Raw genomic sequence first — 18,403 nt, 5'->3', positions numbered from 1 at the left:
CAGTCTGGACCAAGTGCTTGGAGGACAGATGAACAGAAGTCTCAGCAAATATTCACATGAAGAGTGATAACAGCAAAGAAACACTACTCTCCACTCTTACTTCTCAGCAGGTAGTCTTCTCTAGCAGTTAAAATGAACATATATAAAGGTGATTCCAATAAAGGAGCAATTTTCCTACCTTCCCCAATGAGCTCACTTTGTTAAGTGCATTTTGGTCCATTTGAGTATATAGACATAATTTTTCTGTATCTAGAAGAAATTACCAAATACCCACTCATAATAATATTTAATTCATTATTTATACATGCACATTTAAAATCACATATAGAAATTTTCTGTTTCCATATTTTTAACATCCTTGACATGTACGCTCTGCACAGGCAATAACCCCTGGTGGCACATCACTCCCACTTCCATTTAAGTTATTTGAATTACAGTATGTTTTGCCCTGGCCTATGTGGCTCAGTGGGTTGGAGCATCCTCTCATAGACCCAAAGCGTTCTGAGTTTCGATTCCTGGTCAGGGCATATGTGCAGGTTGCAGGCTTGATCCCTGTCTGAGGCACATAGGTGAGGGCAACCAAAGGATATTTTTCTCTCTCTCCCTTCCTCTCCCTCTGTAAAAGCAATGAAGAAAATGGTCCTGACCATTGTGGCTTAGTTGGTTAGGCTCACAGATTTCATTCCTAGTCAGAGCACAGCCCTGAGTTGCAGGTTCCATCTCCAGTAGGGTTCATACAAGAGGCAACCAATTAATTATTCTTGCATTGATGTTTCTCTCCCTCTCTTTACTTCTCCTTTTCCCTCTTTCTAAAAATAAATAAATAAATAAAATCTTTGAAAAAATAAAAGCAATGAAAAAATGCCCTTGGGTGGGGACAAAAAGGAAAGAAATAGAGTATGTTTTTAATTTTGTGCAACACTGTGTTACCAAAGAATTCTATTCCAGGTCCCAACCATTCTTCTGGAAAACTTTAGAACAGTTGCTTTTTTTCCTACTTTGTAATTGGTATAAAATTTTGGTCTCTTCAAGATAATCAATCTTAAGATAATCAAAAGCTTTTGCTTTTCAAAGATATTTATTAAAAGCATATTTATTATAACCACTAACTTCTAATTATGAGTCAATGTCCCCAGTAAACTAAAATAAACCTGTATTAAATTTATTTGCTTATTTTTTTAAACATCTCTACCAGATGGCCTTCACAAGCATCTAAAATTATTAATTATCCTTGTGTTTGGACACATGTAAGTGATTCCTTCTCCCCTTCAGCCATGTGAAAAATATAAACCCAAGTAAACAAAAAAAGAAAATAATGTATTTGAGTAATATTTAAGTCTGAAATAACTGAGAAGAAATCATTGAATTTGACTAATATTTCTTAGAAGTAACTAAATTAAACATTTTGCTATTAGGCAGAATTGAGTCTCTAAAAATTAGAGTATTATAGAAAAATGAAATAAATTCCATTTTTCACAAATGAGTATATGGCTGCAAAATCTGTAATTAATCTATATGCATTTGGGTGATTATAATAGAGGAATTAATAAAATTCAATTCAGTGCAGTGAAGATCTATTGAGGTCCTCTAAAGTCCTAGATACTGAGCTAGTCACTGAGCATAGAAAGATGGCAAGATAGAGGTAAGCCTTGCAAAAGTTACTCACTGACATCTTCAATATTTTAGTTATATCCTCTCTTCTAGCACCATCTTAACACCAGACACTAATCCTAGATTCATGAATTTGGCTGCTTTCATAAATATTTTAAGGAGTCTCAGTGTCCTCCCTCTAGTCCCATTTAATTCATTCATTGAAACCATTGTTGATTAGATAGATTGTAATTAATTAAATTAAAACTTCATTTAATGTAGTAAATTCAATCACTCACTCATTAGCCTAGTTTATTGACAATATTACTACTTCTTCAGGTAGTGAAAATAAAGTGCATGTGGAAATGTTTTTTTTTTTAGGTTAGTGATGTTAGTTAGCTAAACCTCAGTATTTCCTGTCTTATTTTTTAAAATTTTTTATCAGTTTATTTTGTTCGTTAGATTCCATGTATTAGTGAGATTGCACGGTATTTGTCTTTCTCTGATTGGCTTATTTCACTTAGAATAATAACCTCCAAGTCCATCAGTGCTATTGCAAAGCATAAGATTTTCTTCTTTTACATGGCTGTGTAGTATTCCATTGTGTAAGTGTATCACAGCTTTTTTATCTACTCATATACTGATGGACACTTAGGCTATTTCCAGATTTCCTCATCTTTAATTAAAGCTAATTATAATAGACAGCTTAAAGTATTGTTGAAAGATTAAATGATAAAATGTGTACAAAACAATTAGCACAATGCCAATTTATAACAATGGTTTATTGTATACAAGTATTGCAATTCTTGTATATATTGCTTTTTAAAGTGGTTTTTATTGTGGAGGTTACATTTGTTAGGTGGTCTACAGAAGTTTCCATAAGTCTGAATCATGGCTGTATTGTTCACCCTATGCTTCTTTCTCACAGGCATTTGGATCAGTTCATCAAACCACAGAATTTCAGTTTGACAAGCCCACTTTTCTCATGAAACCAAATCCATCATTGCTTAGAATAAGGAATATGTTTTGAAGCTTAATTAGAGAAAACATTTCATGCATAGTCCAAAGAAGTGGAAATGGTAGTGTGTTTGTTCCAGGAATATAAACTCACAGTTTTGATTAAGTACCTGTGGAATTAGTAATTATTTGGAAAGATCACATAAAGTATATCTAACTTCTACTGTTGATAATTCTAATTATTTAAAAAAGAACAGGACTCAACTTAAAAAACAAAATTACATAAAGAAGCACTCATAGTAGAAAACTAATAAATTTTAGTCAAGTTCAACAAATGTGTATTGAGTACTGCTAAGTGCCAGACACTGCTCTAGGAACTAAGTAAAAATATAAAGAAGAAAAAAGTCTACCATAGAGTAAGCCTGATGAACTGTTTGCTCAACACATTCTATCATTAACACTATTTACAAGGTCTGTCTGGAAAGTCCAACCATTGTTAATATAACAAGAATGGTTTGTGTGACATCAATGTAACCTGGCAACCAAGGAAAGCAGACTAGAATATGCGTGTGTGAATAGTGATGAATTCAATGTACTGGTCAGTGGGTGTAGTAGACTCTACTGAGTGAGCATATGTACTTTGTGGTCATCCATTAAAAATAGCTGAGCAAGTAGAGCAACAAATATGCACCATAATTTTTATTACGTTAGAACACTCCTCTGTGGAAATTGCTTGGATGATTCAGAAGTCCACAGCTATGGCGAAATGGTCATTGGCAGCTTCATCATGACAATGTGCCTGCTCATGCATCATGCCTGGTGAGAGTGTTTTGGTGAAACGTCAAATCACCCAGGTGACTCAGGCCCCCTAAAGCCTAGATTTGTAATCCAGCAACTTCCAGCTTTTCTCCAAATTAAAAACACCTTTGAAAGGGAAGAGATTTCAGACCATTGATGAGACTCCATAAAATACACTGGGCATCTGATGGCAATTGGAGAACTGGGTGAGGTCCCAAGATGCCTACTTAAAGGGGACTGAGGCCTCATTTTCCTATGTACAATGTTTCTTGTATCTTGTATCCTCCTCAATAAATGTCTCTATTTTTCATAGTACATGGCTGGGTACCTTCTGGATAGACCCTGTATTTTCAATGAGTGATTAGTTTTTCTATCTCCAACTGAATATTACACCCATCACCCCCACCCTTTCTTAAGCCCACAGAGATAAAAACCTTATTCTTTCAGAAATGCTTTGAGAACCATGATTACACCCTGCTTCTCATGATCCAACCCTTCTGTTTTATCCATTCCCAATTTCATTATTCACTAGAAAGTTGTTAATAAAAAATTTTGTTTGAGCAAATAATCACTGCATGAGGTCATCAACCCAAGTTCTACAGAAACAGTACTGTTCTAGAAAGTCAGTCACATCGTTATTTCAATGTTATAAAGATAATTTGGAAGGTGCCATTTTCAAACTCATGATAGCTTTACAAAAACACTAACTTAGAATAAAAAGCTGAAAAGAGATAGAGGAAAAGAATACTTTGAAATAAATGTTCTCATGAGGTAAGAAAAGAAACAAAGAAGCAAAGTACCATTTTCTGAAAACTTTTCCCCACCTTTGAAAAATTTCATTTGTTATTTAATCATTACAGCAGTGGGATTGACAAATGTATCCTACTTTCAGAGAAAATGAAGCCGAATCCCAGGAAATGCATTTTAACCAAAGTCACATAACAAATAAATAGCAGAACCAGAATTTTGGCCCATGCCTACCTGCTTTTAAAACCCATTCAATCTGCATTAAAGACCAATTATAAAAATTCAGGTATTTGATTTTGTAGTATATTTTAATGTGATGAACTATTTTTTTGTTGTTCTTCGAACACAGTTGTCTCCACTTTCCCCCCAACAACCTCCCCCACCCCACTCACCCTCACCTCCCACCCTCAATTTCCCCCCCTTTTTGTCTTTGTCCTTTGGGCCTTTATACACGTTCCTTGATGACCCTTCCCTTTCTTTCCCCCATTATCTCCCTCCCCTCTCCCCTCTGGTCACTATCAGTTTGTTCTGTATTTCTATGTCTCTGGTTATAATTTGCTTGCTTGTTTGTTTTGTTTATTAGATTCCACTAACAGGTGATGAACTATTTTAAAATAACTTGTTTTGCATCTTGAAATTACTCAATGTGAATAAATAGAATAGTCATTTGTGACTATCAGGCACAGGAACAATAGTCCAACCCATGCTCTCATCAGCAAAGACATTGGGTTAATAAGAATTTTTTCTCCTATTCTCAGGCCCTGTAAATACAAAAAGTACAATGTGTATCATTGTATTTGCACCTCCAAGAACATATCATAAGTGTGCAGAAGAAAAAGCAAGGCTCAAGCAAAAGATGAACTAGTCAATCAAGTAAAAATATAAAATCTTCCAATATGAAAGCTTACCATGTGCAAAGCAATAGGCCAGAGTCAGGCTCTAAGTGTCAGAATCTTGCAGAAAAAAAGAAAGAAAGAAAGAAAGAGAGAGAGAGAGAGAGAGAGAGAGAGAGAGAGAGAGAGAGAGAGAAAGAAAGAAAGAAAGAAAGAAAAGAAAACATCTGATAAAGTTATTAGCTAAGACTAGAACTTCAGAACTGCAATAAACGGAGAAGAAAACCAGAAAGTTTGAGAGAGTAAGTTGTTGCAAATAAATGCTAAGCCAGAAATGGAGAAGTAATTTTTTATAATATCTGTGTAAGGTTTGTATAGCTTAAATACATAAAGAAGCATTTTACATGTTTAGAAAAGTTTACAGATGATAGACATATATAAAATTATTTAAAGGGTTACCTTTGTAGCCTGACCTTAAACTTTTGACTAGAAATGAAACTAGTCCACTCTTGACTAGTCCACTTTTGACTAGAAATGAAACTAGGATGTGTTTACAGTGGCATCATTCTGTGTTACTCTCATGTTTCCATTCATTCATTCATTTGACTATCATTAATTAGATATCTACCTTATGCTATTCCTTCACAGATGCAACAGAAATAGTTATGCATTTGTTTTGTGGCCATCCATCAGGCTAACCAGGTCACAGACAGTTCTGGTGGTAATGTTCTATTAGGAGATATAGACATGTATCTAATAATTACATTGTTAATTATTTACTTGCAATTGTAAAAGGTGCTTTGAAGGAGAATTTGGCCTTCAAAAAGAATACAACTGTGTAGTCTGATCTGTTCTGGGAAGTCAGGATTTCCTAAGGAAGTGAAACTGAAATCTGAATTAACCTAATTAATAATTAATTAACTGAATTATATTAATCCTAATTGTCCATAAATGGTGAATTGAGGAGAAAACAAGAGCAGTCCAAGTAAGAATGACATTGAAGTTGCCACATAAAAAACAGTTACTAGAACATACACACACAGTGCCAAAGGGAGCTGGGAAGTGGGCACTGAAGAAATCAGTATGAACATCTTTGTCAGCTATAAGAGGAAGTTTAAAATCTATACTGTGAGCAGTAGAAAGCTGTTGTCCTAGTCCAAGAGATGTAGAGATGCATGGGTGTTTTGTTCTTGTTTGCATTCCTCAGTAATGAGAATGGGAGGAAGCCATTAAAAAGAAAGACTGCTGTGGCCAGTGAAGCTCAGCTCACTTGGTTGGAGCATTGTCCCATGGAACAAAGGGTCATGGGTTTGATTCCTGGTCAGGGCACATGCCTAGATCATGGGTTTGATCCCCAGTCGGGGCTCATACAAGAGGCAATGAACTGGTGTTTCTCTCTCACATCAATATTTCTTTCCCTTACTCTCTTCCTCTCTCTAGAATCAAGGAACATGTTCTCAGGTGAGGATTATTTTTTTTAATACTGATGTGAATGGAGTGTTTACAATGAGTGAGGCACACAACATGTATTCATCTAATCCTCACAATAAAATAATTATGATTTCCTTATACCAAGGAGAAAATTGATACTCAAAAACTTGGAGATTATATTTTTAACAAAGTAGGTAAGGTGAGATTCAAACATTCTGCTTGGCTGTAAGCCTTGCATTTTTTCCCTTTGCATCTTTTTCTTGGATCCACTTCTTATTATTAAGAAGTTTACTCTTTCTCCTTACCAAATCATCTGACACCAGCCACAGTTCTCGTAAGAGAAACTGACTTGGTCTACTTTGTTCACTGCAATGAGTCCCTGATACATGTCATACATTCAATAAATATTTGTTAGATGAATTTCAACATTCTGTCCTCCACCATCTGTCCTTCGCCCATCCCCTCCTTTTCATTTGGCCCTTCCATGCTAATAATGTACAAGTACATATCATTAGCCACAGCTTCTAACTGGAGTAACAGATTGATATCCCTGTTTGTCTTTTAATGCTTCATTGTCACTTCAAGTTCAACATATTCTGTTTCTTTTTCTGACACCTTTATCTACTCTTTTCTCATTTATTAAAAATGAATCACCATCCTCCCAAGAACTTAGTCTCAAGACCTTGAGATATTTTCATAGCCCTTTCGCTCTCTACTCCTCACATTTAGATAACTCAGAAGTCAACTGAGACTTGCATATCCAGGTGAATGTAGCCTGAACTCATTTCTACCAGCTCACAACATAGTCAAATGTCTCTTTTGTTCTACTTTCTCAGGCTTTCTCAACTTTGTTTTTATTCTATACATACCATTTTTGTTTTATCCTAAACTGCTTTGTTCTCATTTGTGTTCTTCAGTGATGAAGGTGGAGGAAACTACTAACAAGATAGACTAATATGGATAGAGTGTTTATAATGAGTGAGGCACTCCACATATTTTCATTATCTAAGCCAGGGGTGTCAAACTCATTTTTACCAGGGGCTACATCAACCTTGCAGTTGCCTTCAAAGAGCTGAAATAATTTTAGGACTGTATAAATGTAACTACTCTTTAACTGTTAAGGGGTTGAAATTACATTCGGCCCTTTGAAGGCAACCACGAGGCTGATGTGGCCACAGGTGAAAAAGAATTTGATAGCCCTACTCTAATCCATCACCTACCCATCCCAAAGCATATGCTCACAGCAATAATCATGAGAATACAGTAACTTTCCTGAGGATGTGGAAGTGTCACATAGAAGAGATTATATCCAGCACCCATCAGCTTCCATACCCTGTTGGCAGCCTCTCTTTCAACTTGGACTCTTCCACAGTACGTGTTTTAGGAGTAGCAATTTTCCTCACATTCAGCTTCCATACTCCAGGTACACAACTACAGTTTCTCAGTAAATAGCTCCACTAGGCCAGTGTGCTTTCTCCTAGATTCCTGGATTCCCAATGAATGAAGGATCCTCCATTTTTTTTATAACCATTTGGTCATCAAGTCCTGCTCCTTCTTCATAACATTTTCACATTTTCATCTTTCCCATTGTCACTACAATTTTTCTATGATTGGCCCTCAAAGAATTTTCTGAATAACTCCATACCTCTTAATTCTGTTCCTAGATTCTACCCCTTAAAGTATACACTTCACTCTATCCCTGAGTTATCTTCCTAAAACACACATTTGCTCATAATCTTTAGAAAATCAAAACTACTTAGCATAATATCTAGTCCCTTCCACAGACTAACACAAACCCCTGTTTCTATATCACAGACCACATTTCTTATTTAGCTACTCTTCACATGGCATTCAAACTGTTTGCTATTTCAAACCCATCGTCATTTTTCTTAAGACAGTATATTCACTATATTTGCTCATACTTTTCTCTCTTCTAAAAAAGCTTTTCTTTCCTTAATTTACATCCAACCACTAATATTATTTACACTCTTTTTAGAATTTTATTTTACTCTTTCATGAAACCTACCCTAAACTTCACTTCTCCTGCATTTTTTTTATTATCAGCACCTTGTAATTATTTCCATGATAATACTTCTCACAGCTACCTGAAAGCTTACCATGCTTTAGAATTCACACTTTGCATTTTTCTCACTATACTTTAAGGTCGGTGAAATCAGGACAGGTATTTTATGGCTTTTTAAAAATCCTGGTAATCTTTAAAATATACTACAAATTCAGTCATTTTCAATATTATTTGATTACAACATTCAGGAATACTGAATACATCCAACATCCACCTGAATACTAATAACTGTTGCAGAAATAGTTCCAGCTCATTTACTTTTTGTTGTAAGTAGAATTGCTCTACATAAAAACTGACCCCAAAGGTTAATGTGATATGTCTTGTTTGTTTTCATTACTTTCTGTACATCTGAGGGGACCAGAGCTAATTGGGGGTGGAGGGTTGTGGCACAGGACTTTGTAAAGTAGCTTCATGTGAATGCCATATATGCTTTCTGGTGGTTGTAAAACCCACCTGAAAGGCTTTTTCTTAGCTCAGCCAATAATCTCAAAATATGAAGATAGCTACTAGCACAATTACAACTTATTACACAAAAATAAAAATAGATACATCTCAGGAACAAGTGAACCGTTGGCTGGTGTTTGTGGTGGTGGACTACTGTGATTCTACTTACCAGGACAATGTCCATCTTACTCAGTTTGCTCTTGGTTCCCCACAGACAAGCACACTGTTTGTATCATATGTTTGCTACTCATTGAATCACATATAAATTTTCAATTTTCTCTATAACCTCATTTTATAGCCTAAACCTAAAACCAACTACATATGTTTTGCTTAGTTCTCTCTGACTCCTATGGCATTCTGATTTTATATTCAGTGTAGGTTGAAAGGGTGGTGAATGGGTTTTAGAAGCTTTGACCTGAGGTTTTAAAATTTTCCTCATTCTACACCTTGAAGATCTCTGTTAGGCAGGAGTGGCTGGGGTGGGTCAAACAAGTAAAATTTATCTTCCATTTTACATGTCTAGTAAGTGGAAGTTTTTAAAATATTTTTAAACTAGATTTTTAAACATATTTTGGACTACATTGTCATTTTCTGAATATCCTGGGCTCCCACATATTTAGATATGTTCTCAAGTAGGAGGAGCACACATCAATTGCCACAGGAGAGATTGCACTCATTGAAGTGATTACTAAAGTCTCTTTTTCCCTCTTTCCCATATTAAAATGGGAGACTAAATTACATTGGATATATGTACTTATATTCATATATATATATATATATATATATATATATATATATATATAACCATTCAATGCTTACATGTATTTTTACATTACCACACTTACTCCAATGAGCTCTCTTAGTTTTACTTTGAAGAGAGTAATTGGGTGACTATAGGAGCGTTATGTGAGTGGTTGAGTTTGGCTCTAACTTCAGGCATGTGCACTAACAGATGTGACACTTATTCTGATATATTATGAGAAAATGACACACTAGAATAACATATTAAACCATGGCAGAATGTCTATACTTCCTTTCACAAGTTTCTTGATGTTCAGGGCCAAAACCAGCTTTAAGGTAGATAGTTTGTTTTATGAAAAATCATACAGGAGTGGAAAAGAATATCTGAAAACTATAAAATGGTGTTACATGCAATATATTTTTCATTCAATTTCTATGTTTGAAATATACTTGATAGGGAGGTAAAAGGAGCAAGCAGCTGCCACAGCTTAAACTCATTGGTGATATCTTTCACAGGATTCAGTATACATTTTAGATCTGATTTTTATTTGCTCTAATATCAAAATAGTACTTTAACAGAACAAGATAGAATATCAGAATGGCTTAGGGGATGAGGAATTGCTACTTCTCTCATTTTCTACCATCAACTAACATTCTAGATAGCTAAAAATGGGTTTTAGGAAGATTAGCCTGGAAAATGATATGTTGTGGGAATAGGAAGCAAATTTTTCCTTTCTCTTTCTCCAGGCCCTCTTTCTCCGGGAGTTTTTGCTTGTAATTCCTAAAACCAAAAACCAATCTTAAGTCTCTTTAACACCTGAACACAGATACCCCCGCACTTCACACACCAATATTACTAGATGGTCTACCTTTCAAGGTATGGCTCATAACTACTTTAATCAGACTTAACTTGTAGTTTTGTTAAACTGTGGATCCCAGCACCATGTGCTCTGTGCATTGTATTAGAGTGGCTTCTTATCTGAAATTGAGATCCTCTCACTTAAAATTAATACCAATCTTTTCTGATCCTTGGAATTTACCAAAGACAATAAGTATATACACACACTTCTCTCAATTGATCAGAATATAAAAAGGGTCTCAATATGTAGCCTGTTCCATACTTTAAATGCCAGATCTTCTTTCTTTCATTTGTTCTTCTTCCCAAATTATTTTAATTTAATTCCTTTTTCTACCTTAATAGCAATGATCAAAACAGTTGGTCTCTAGTTTCAGCATGATAAATATTATTTTCTGCACAAGAATATTCTGCATATATAAGTTCTTTTTGAGTTAACTGATGTAAGGAAGAGCAATTCTATCTTCATGCAAATTTTGTGTGATATCAGCTCACACATTGAAGTTTTCACTCACATGTCAGGCAGGCAGGCACTCTGCAAGACGAGATTAGAGTTCATGTCACAGATCCCATGCTTACTTTATACATCTTTGAGCTTTACTTTAAGAATATTATACCCTTCAAGTTTTTAATATTTAAGTTGAAAAAAAACTAAATTAATAATATATAAAATAAAAACAACAAGAGTTTAGACACTTGTATGGCATATTGCTTGATGAAAAACACTGTCATGGGACCATAAAGAAATATAGATACATGCAATAACCATTTTTATATCTATTTCTGCTACCATAAAGAAATATAGATACATGCAATAATCATTTTTATATCTATTTCTGCTACACCGACAATCCAAATAATTATCCTGGAAGTTAAGACACGTTTATCTCACCATATCTAGGGGTCTTTGAGACAAAAAAATAGCTGCTAGTGTAGATAAAATGTATAATAGAAAGTGAATGATATCCAGGGATTTTACTGAGAGACTGTTTCAATTTACAGAGTGGAACAATGAGGATACAAACAGCAGGGATTATAGACTTGAGCTGTTCAGGACCACTCAGCTTTCCACAAAGACTCTCCATGGAGAAAGGGGTGTGGCGCCCAGCCCCAGGTTGTTAGAGGCTTTGAAGATGGACCCTACTATGGAGATACAGCTCTTTGAGGTTTGGTGACGAAAGGTATAATCTATACACAAACTGCTTTCAACTAGCTACTCCACCAGTAAGATGGAAATCCTCTACATGCCTCGAGCAAAAGAAGAGTACAAGAGCTGTGACCTCGAGCAAAAGAAGAGTACAAGAGATGAAAATCAAATCCTAAATACACTGAGGAACACAAACAAAGCGTCTCTTTTCTGTCTTAAGAAAATTGACAACTAAGCAAAATAAGCCAGGCGATGAAAGTCAAATACCATATGATCTCACCTTTAACAGGAACCTAATCAACAAAACAAACAAACAAGCAAAATATAACCAAAGACACTGAAATAGAGAACAAGCTGACAGGGACCAAAGGGGAGAGAGGAGGGAATTTCAGGGGAAAAGGGGAAGGGTTTATAGAAACAATGATAAGGACACATGGACAATATCAAAGGGGGAGTTGAGGAAGGCTGAGGGGGTGGGCTGGCATGGGAGTAAAAGGCAGAAAACTGTACTTGAACAACAATTAAAATAAATAATAATAATAAAAAGAAAATTGACAACTGATATTTCTGGAGACATTCAATAATGAACCTGTAACTGAGGCAGCAGCAATTTCCAGGTGGCAGGACTAGAAAGGGTCATGAGGGAAATCTCTAGGGCGAAGAATTTGGAGTGCTGGTCATAACAATAACCAGGGTTAATATAGTTGTCAAAAGTTACTGACATACCCTTAAGGTCTTTGAATTTTACTATATGCAATTATACAGAATTTTTTAAAATTCTGTTGAATGTTTTCTATAAAAATTTGATAGGCTCCTTTAACATTTCTTATGGAAATTCAATGGGTCAAATAGAGCTCAAACAACCCTGAAAAAGAATTGATTTTGAAAGCTTACTTTCCTGGATAGAAGGTCTTATTACAAAGATATGGTAATTAAAATGACATGGTTTGGTGTAAAGAAATACTAACAGAAATGAAATGGAATAGAGTTCAGAGGGAGACCACACTGACAGAGATATTTGACCTATGAAAAAGTAGCCCTGCAGGAGAATAGCAAAAAGACAAACATAAGTTTTCTAACTGCATATCTATATGGAAAAAAATCTTATATTCTACTTTGCACAATAAATAAAAAATGTATTTTTGCTGTATTGTAGACTTAAACATGAATGGTAAAAAGTCTCAAAATATGATATAAAATAATATCTTTATAATTCAAAGTTTGCAAAGATTTATCTGTTAGAAGTGAAGATAGTATAAAAATAACACATAAAATAATAATACAAATTAAGAAGCAAGGATGATCTAAACAACAAATCCCCCCAAAAGAAAAGAAATAAATAAAAGCCAAAATTAATAAAATTATTTAAATAATAAATTATCTAGAAGGACAATAAGCATAAAAAGTTGATTCTTTTAAAAGTCATATAAAACACACTTTTAGTAAGAATTATGAAAAAGCAAATAAGAGAAAGAAGAACACCCATAAGAATAATTAGAAATGGAAGAAAGCTTTACGTACAGACACAGCAGAGATAAAAAAGATGAGTGAGAATTTACTATAAGCAACATATGCCAACAAATGCCAAGGCTTGGATGAAATAAACTATTTTTAGAAAAATATAAATCACCTACTGTAACACAAGAAATAAGCCTGGAGAATTTTCTCAATAAGCCCTACCACACATTCAAGTATCTTATAAATTCTGCCTCATAATCAATAAATAGATAATTCAAAAATGGATGAACTCTATTGTAAAATGATAGCAGAGGAAATAATCTTCAGATAACTTTGTGGTTCTAATTTATGGGTATCCTTGGTAACAAAAATCAAACAATATTGATGAGAAATAATATTGGCCAAGCTCACTCCTGAATATAGACACAGAAATTTCAAACAAAACATTAACAAATAAAATGCAGATTTCATATATATATATATATATATCAATTTTTTATTTTAAATACAATGTACCTAAGTGCATTTATTATAAGATTGTTTTTCATTTTAGAGAGTAGTTTTTCAAATTAGTATATTAAAAGAGGAAACTATATGATCATCTAAATAGATGCAAAAAGAAAATTAAGAATAAAATATAACTTTCTTTAATTGCATGGCAGATATTACAAGGATTTCTCAGCCTCCTTGGTGTTCTCTTATCTCACAACAGAGAAAAATTGCTTTATAACCTTCCTCACAGATGGATATGATTATTAAACAGAATTCTGACCATTAGATTGTGAGAAGAGATGTGCACTATTTCCAGGCTTGAGCCATAAAATCTTTCCTTGTGATTTGTTTCCCTCCCAAGCTAGAGAAGAAAGGAAATGAGAATGGCTGGGAGAGAATAAAAGTGAGACCATTAAAATGAGGTTTGAAAGATAATGAAGCACACCTGTAAAAATTTTAGCTTTTGCTTTGAGTAAAATAAGATGCCATTGCACAGTTTTGAGAAGAGGAAGGACATGAGCTTATTGACATTGGGAAGAAAGAAATCTCTTGGCTACTGTGTTGAGAATGACTTTAATGCAGCAAGGGTGGATTCAAGGACCAAGTCAAGCGATTTTTGTTTGTTTTGTTTTTTACCCATTTAGACAATCTATAATGTTTAATTGGTATAATTAGATGACTCACATTTAGAGTGATCATTGAAACAGTTGGATTAACATCAATTATGTTTCTAACTATTGATTTGTTGATATTATATTTGTTCTTTATTCATTCTCCACCCCTGCTTTTCATTTGGGGTAACTGAGTGTTTTCTTTGATTCCATTTATCTGCTCTCAGCATGTCAACTACACAAATATTTTTTAAAAAACTAAAGACTGGTCTAGGGTTTACAAAATACATTTTTAGCTTATCTAAATCTATCTTCAGACAGCACTATACTGCTTCACTTACTGTACAGAGAGCTTATAAGTGAATATTTCCTCCTGGTCCTCATGACTCTGCTGTCATTCATTCCAGTTATCCATATGCTATGATCACCCGATGCACTGTTGCTATTATTGCTTTAAACGGTTATGTTTTAGATTAAGAATAGGAAAAAATTAAGGATATCAATTTACCTTCCTTTATTCTTTCTCTAAAGCTTTTTCTTTCTTTTTGTAAATTTGAGATTCTGGCATATATTCAGTCTTCTTGAAGAACTTCTAACATTTCATCTGGGCAGGTTATTGCCGCTGATTAATTCTTTCATTTATTTTTTTATAAAGTTTTTATTTCTCCCTCGCATTTAAAGGATAATTTTCCTGAATGTAGAATTTTAGGTTGATAACTTTTTCATTTTGCAAACTTTAGTATTTCACTTTACAGTTTTCTTCTTTTTGTGTTTTCTGATGAAAACTCTGTTGTAATTTTTACTGTTGTTCCTTAATAGCAAACTTTTTCTTTCTTTCTTTTTATTACTCCTCTCAGGATTTATCTGTTTTTGGTTTTCTACAGTCTCAATATGATATACCTACATGTTGTTTATATTATTGTTTTTTATATTTATTTTGGTTGTTATTCGCTGAGCTTCCTGGCTCTGTGCTTCAGTGTCTGTCAATAAAAAGTTCTTGTCTAATACTATTTCAACTATTTCTTCTTTTTTCTTCTTTTTAGTATTTCAAGTATCCATGTATTGTTTTTTAAAATTGAAATTGTTTAACAGTTCTTAGATGTTCTGCTTGACTTCTTTCATTTTTTATCTATCCATTTCAGTTTGATAATTCTCTCTTGTTTTGTATTTTTGTTTTTATTTTTTTTTAATTTTTAATCTCTTGTTGTTCTGTTATTGTTGTCCCAGTTTTCCCCCGTTGTGCTCCCCTGAGCCACCCATCCCCATTCCCACAGTCAACCCCACCCTGTTGTCTATGTCTGCAGGTCATTCATACTTGTTCTTTAACTGGGACTGTCCCCTTCTCTCCTCCCTTATCCCCCTTCCCACTTCTTCTCTGGTCACTGTCAGTCTGTTCTTTGCTTTCAGGCCTCTGGTTCTATTTTACTCATTTGTTTTGTTCATAAGGTTCCTGTTGTATGGTATTTGTCTTTCTCTGCCTGTCTTATCAGTCTCTTTTCAACCTCATCAATTCTTTCCTTGGATATGTTGAGTTACTGATGATTCCATTAAAGCCACTTTTTTATTTCTGTTATAGTACTTTTGACTTCTAATATTTTCCTTCAATACTGACTTAGGGTGTTCATCTCTCTGTCTACGTTACCTGTCCTTGCATCTTGTCTTTTTTGCCATTAGAGCCTTTATCATATTAATCATAGCTATTTTAAATGTTCTGTCTGAATATTTTAACATCTGTATAATACCTAAGTCTGATTCTTATGATTGGGCAACCATGCAAAAACTTCATTTTTTTTAATTGACCTTTTCTCTTTCTTTCCTTTTAATTCAAATTGGCCTTATCCAGCCTAGAAGCACCCTGACCCACCTCCCTCCCTCTCCCTTGCTTGATTATTTGTTCCTAAATAACCTTAGGAACAAAGCCTTGAGTCTGTTGACCACAGAGACAGAGTTTTAATCAAACTAAAAATAGTATCTTGGCCTCAGTTGTTTTTAGCTCCAGATCCAGAAAAATAGAATGACTCCACTAACCACACTGTTGCAAAACCAGACAGAGTGATGCCATGGCTGACAGTGGGACCAGACACAATGATCAACTATCCCCTACTCTAGAGCCAACCAGTCGATAGAAACCACAGTCCTAACTCCTGTCACCCCATCTACCACATCTTCTAGAAGCCATCAGGAGGCTAAACCTGGGGATCCAGGTTTAGTGCCACAACCTTAAAAATAATTTTTTATTTTTTTGGCTGCACATTTGATTGGTGTTTGATGTACAGAGGCAAGCAAACCCCTTTAGTCCAGTAACAATTGCTTTGTCTCATAGATATTTTAGGAGTATCTTATAATTTTTCTTGCAAGTCAGGCATGTTACACGTATCAATTATTATGAACTGAGGTAAATTAAATTTTAGTGTGAGGATTTATATTAATATGTTTAGGAGTCATTCTGGGTTAAACACTTGCTTTAACCATAAGTGCCAAGGGTTTCAAATTTTTTTAGCATCCTTGATTTTGTCTTTCCTTTTACTTCAGGCTTCCCTAAGTACTTCTCAGAGACAGTCTGTGTCTTGAAGTTTTTCCAGGTATAATTCACTTTATTATATTGAAACATTGTTGGTGTTGTGTTACAGTATGGGGAAGGGAGAACATTGTGTAACAGTCATGCTAAATTCCACTCTGTGGAGCTGTGGCCTTCACAAATATTTCTCTAGTCATATATCCTTTTCCACTTTTTCCTACTTCTTTCCTTGGCTGCAGTGCTCTCAATCTGTTTTCTTGACACCTGTTGATTATTTCCGCCCCCACCCCCCTCACACCTGTTATATGTGATGGGAAAGCTGCAAGGAAATAGAGTATGAAGATACATTTCCCCAATTGGGGTAAGACTCTGACAAAGTCTCTTTTCTTGGAAAGCAGGCCCTTGTTATGAAGGATGCTCTGGGCATATTTTAGAATGACTATTCTTTCTCTCCAGATATCTCAGTCATAATGGAATCTTTCTCAGGTATTCACTCAGAACCTGGTGGGGTACTTGAAGGTAAATCTCAGAAAATGTGGGGGCCCCCTAAAACTGTGGCCCCCAGGAGTTTCTTACTCTCCAGCTAGTCTACCTCAGCCCCCAGCAATTCCTCAAAATTATCATTTAAGTTTTTTTATCAGTTATGGTTGCAGTGGCTTTTGCTCCAAAAGAGCAGATCCCAGCTGTGGCTCTCTGGAAATGCTTGTTCCTGTGAATTTGTGGGTGGCAGTTTGCCTTGAAACATCAGTTTTATGGCGGGTAAAGAAAAGTAGTTGATTTTTAGTTTATCTACCTTTTTCTTGTTCCAAAATGGGGGTGACTGCTCTCAAACTCATTACATCTTAGGTTTGAAATTGGATGTCTTGTGAGACTTCTCAAGATCTAGGCTCAAAACTGGCAAAATTTTACTTCTACCCACATGTCCATTGGCAAAGCAAGGCCAATGGTCAAGCCCAAAACAAAGAATAGGGCCATAGCAAGAGTGTGGACATAGAGAGGGAAAATAATTGAGACCATTTGCTCATTAGACTGCAGGGAGATGGTTTCTTGGTATTATTAATCGGTGGGTTCTCTCCTCATATCCTGGACTTTCCATTTCTCCAATTCCGTAATCTATTCGTTCTATGATGTTCTCTCTGTTTGAAATTGCTGGAGTTTTTCTTTTTTCTTTTCTTTTTTTTTCTGACTGGACACTCGTTGACGCAGTTTCAAATTCAAGAGAGGGAAAGTGGTGCTATTACTGTCTCTCTAAAACCCCAACAACTCTTTCAGCAGTGTCTTAGTTATGAGTCTTTTATTTGCAAGCAAAACAAATTTACACAATTGAATTTAAGTATAAAATACGGGGGAAGGTTAAAAATATCTTAGTAAGAATATGGAATAGCTAACTGAATCCAGAGAAGGATTCTGAGAACTCTCCAAGGCCTGAAACCTAAAAGTGGAAATGATGAGAAACCCCACCCAGGGCACTGGCTGCAGCTCTCCTTTCTGCTTCTCCAAGCATCACACTCTGTTCCTGCAGACTGGCTTGCTCTGTTTCAGGAGCCGGAGCCAGTGCTGTCATCCTCAAGGATTCACCTTCTTGAGGCAAGAGTCCTGCTGAAGGAGGATGGCTGGCTCTCAATTTAAATTTCATATTCTCAAGAAGTATACAGGAAATATTTTGGTTTGAGTCAGTTTCTCCCTCCTGATCAATC

The sequence above is a fragment of the Sturnira hondurensis genome, unplaced genomic scaffold (genome assembly GCF_014824575.4).
Source record: "Sturnira hondurensis isolate 20B ecotype Veracruz unplaced genomic scaffold, ASM1482457v3 Scaffold0006496, whole genome shotgun sequence".
Lineage (NCBI taxonomy): Eukaryota > Metazoa > Chordata > Mammalia > Chiroptera > Phyllostomidae > Sturnira > Sturnira hondurensis.
This window is presented reverse-complemented; position numbering follows the sequence as displayed.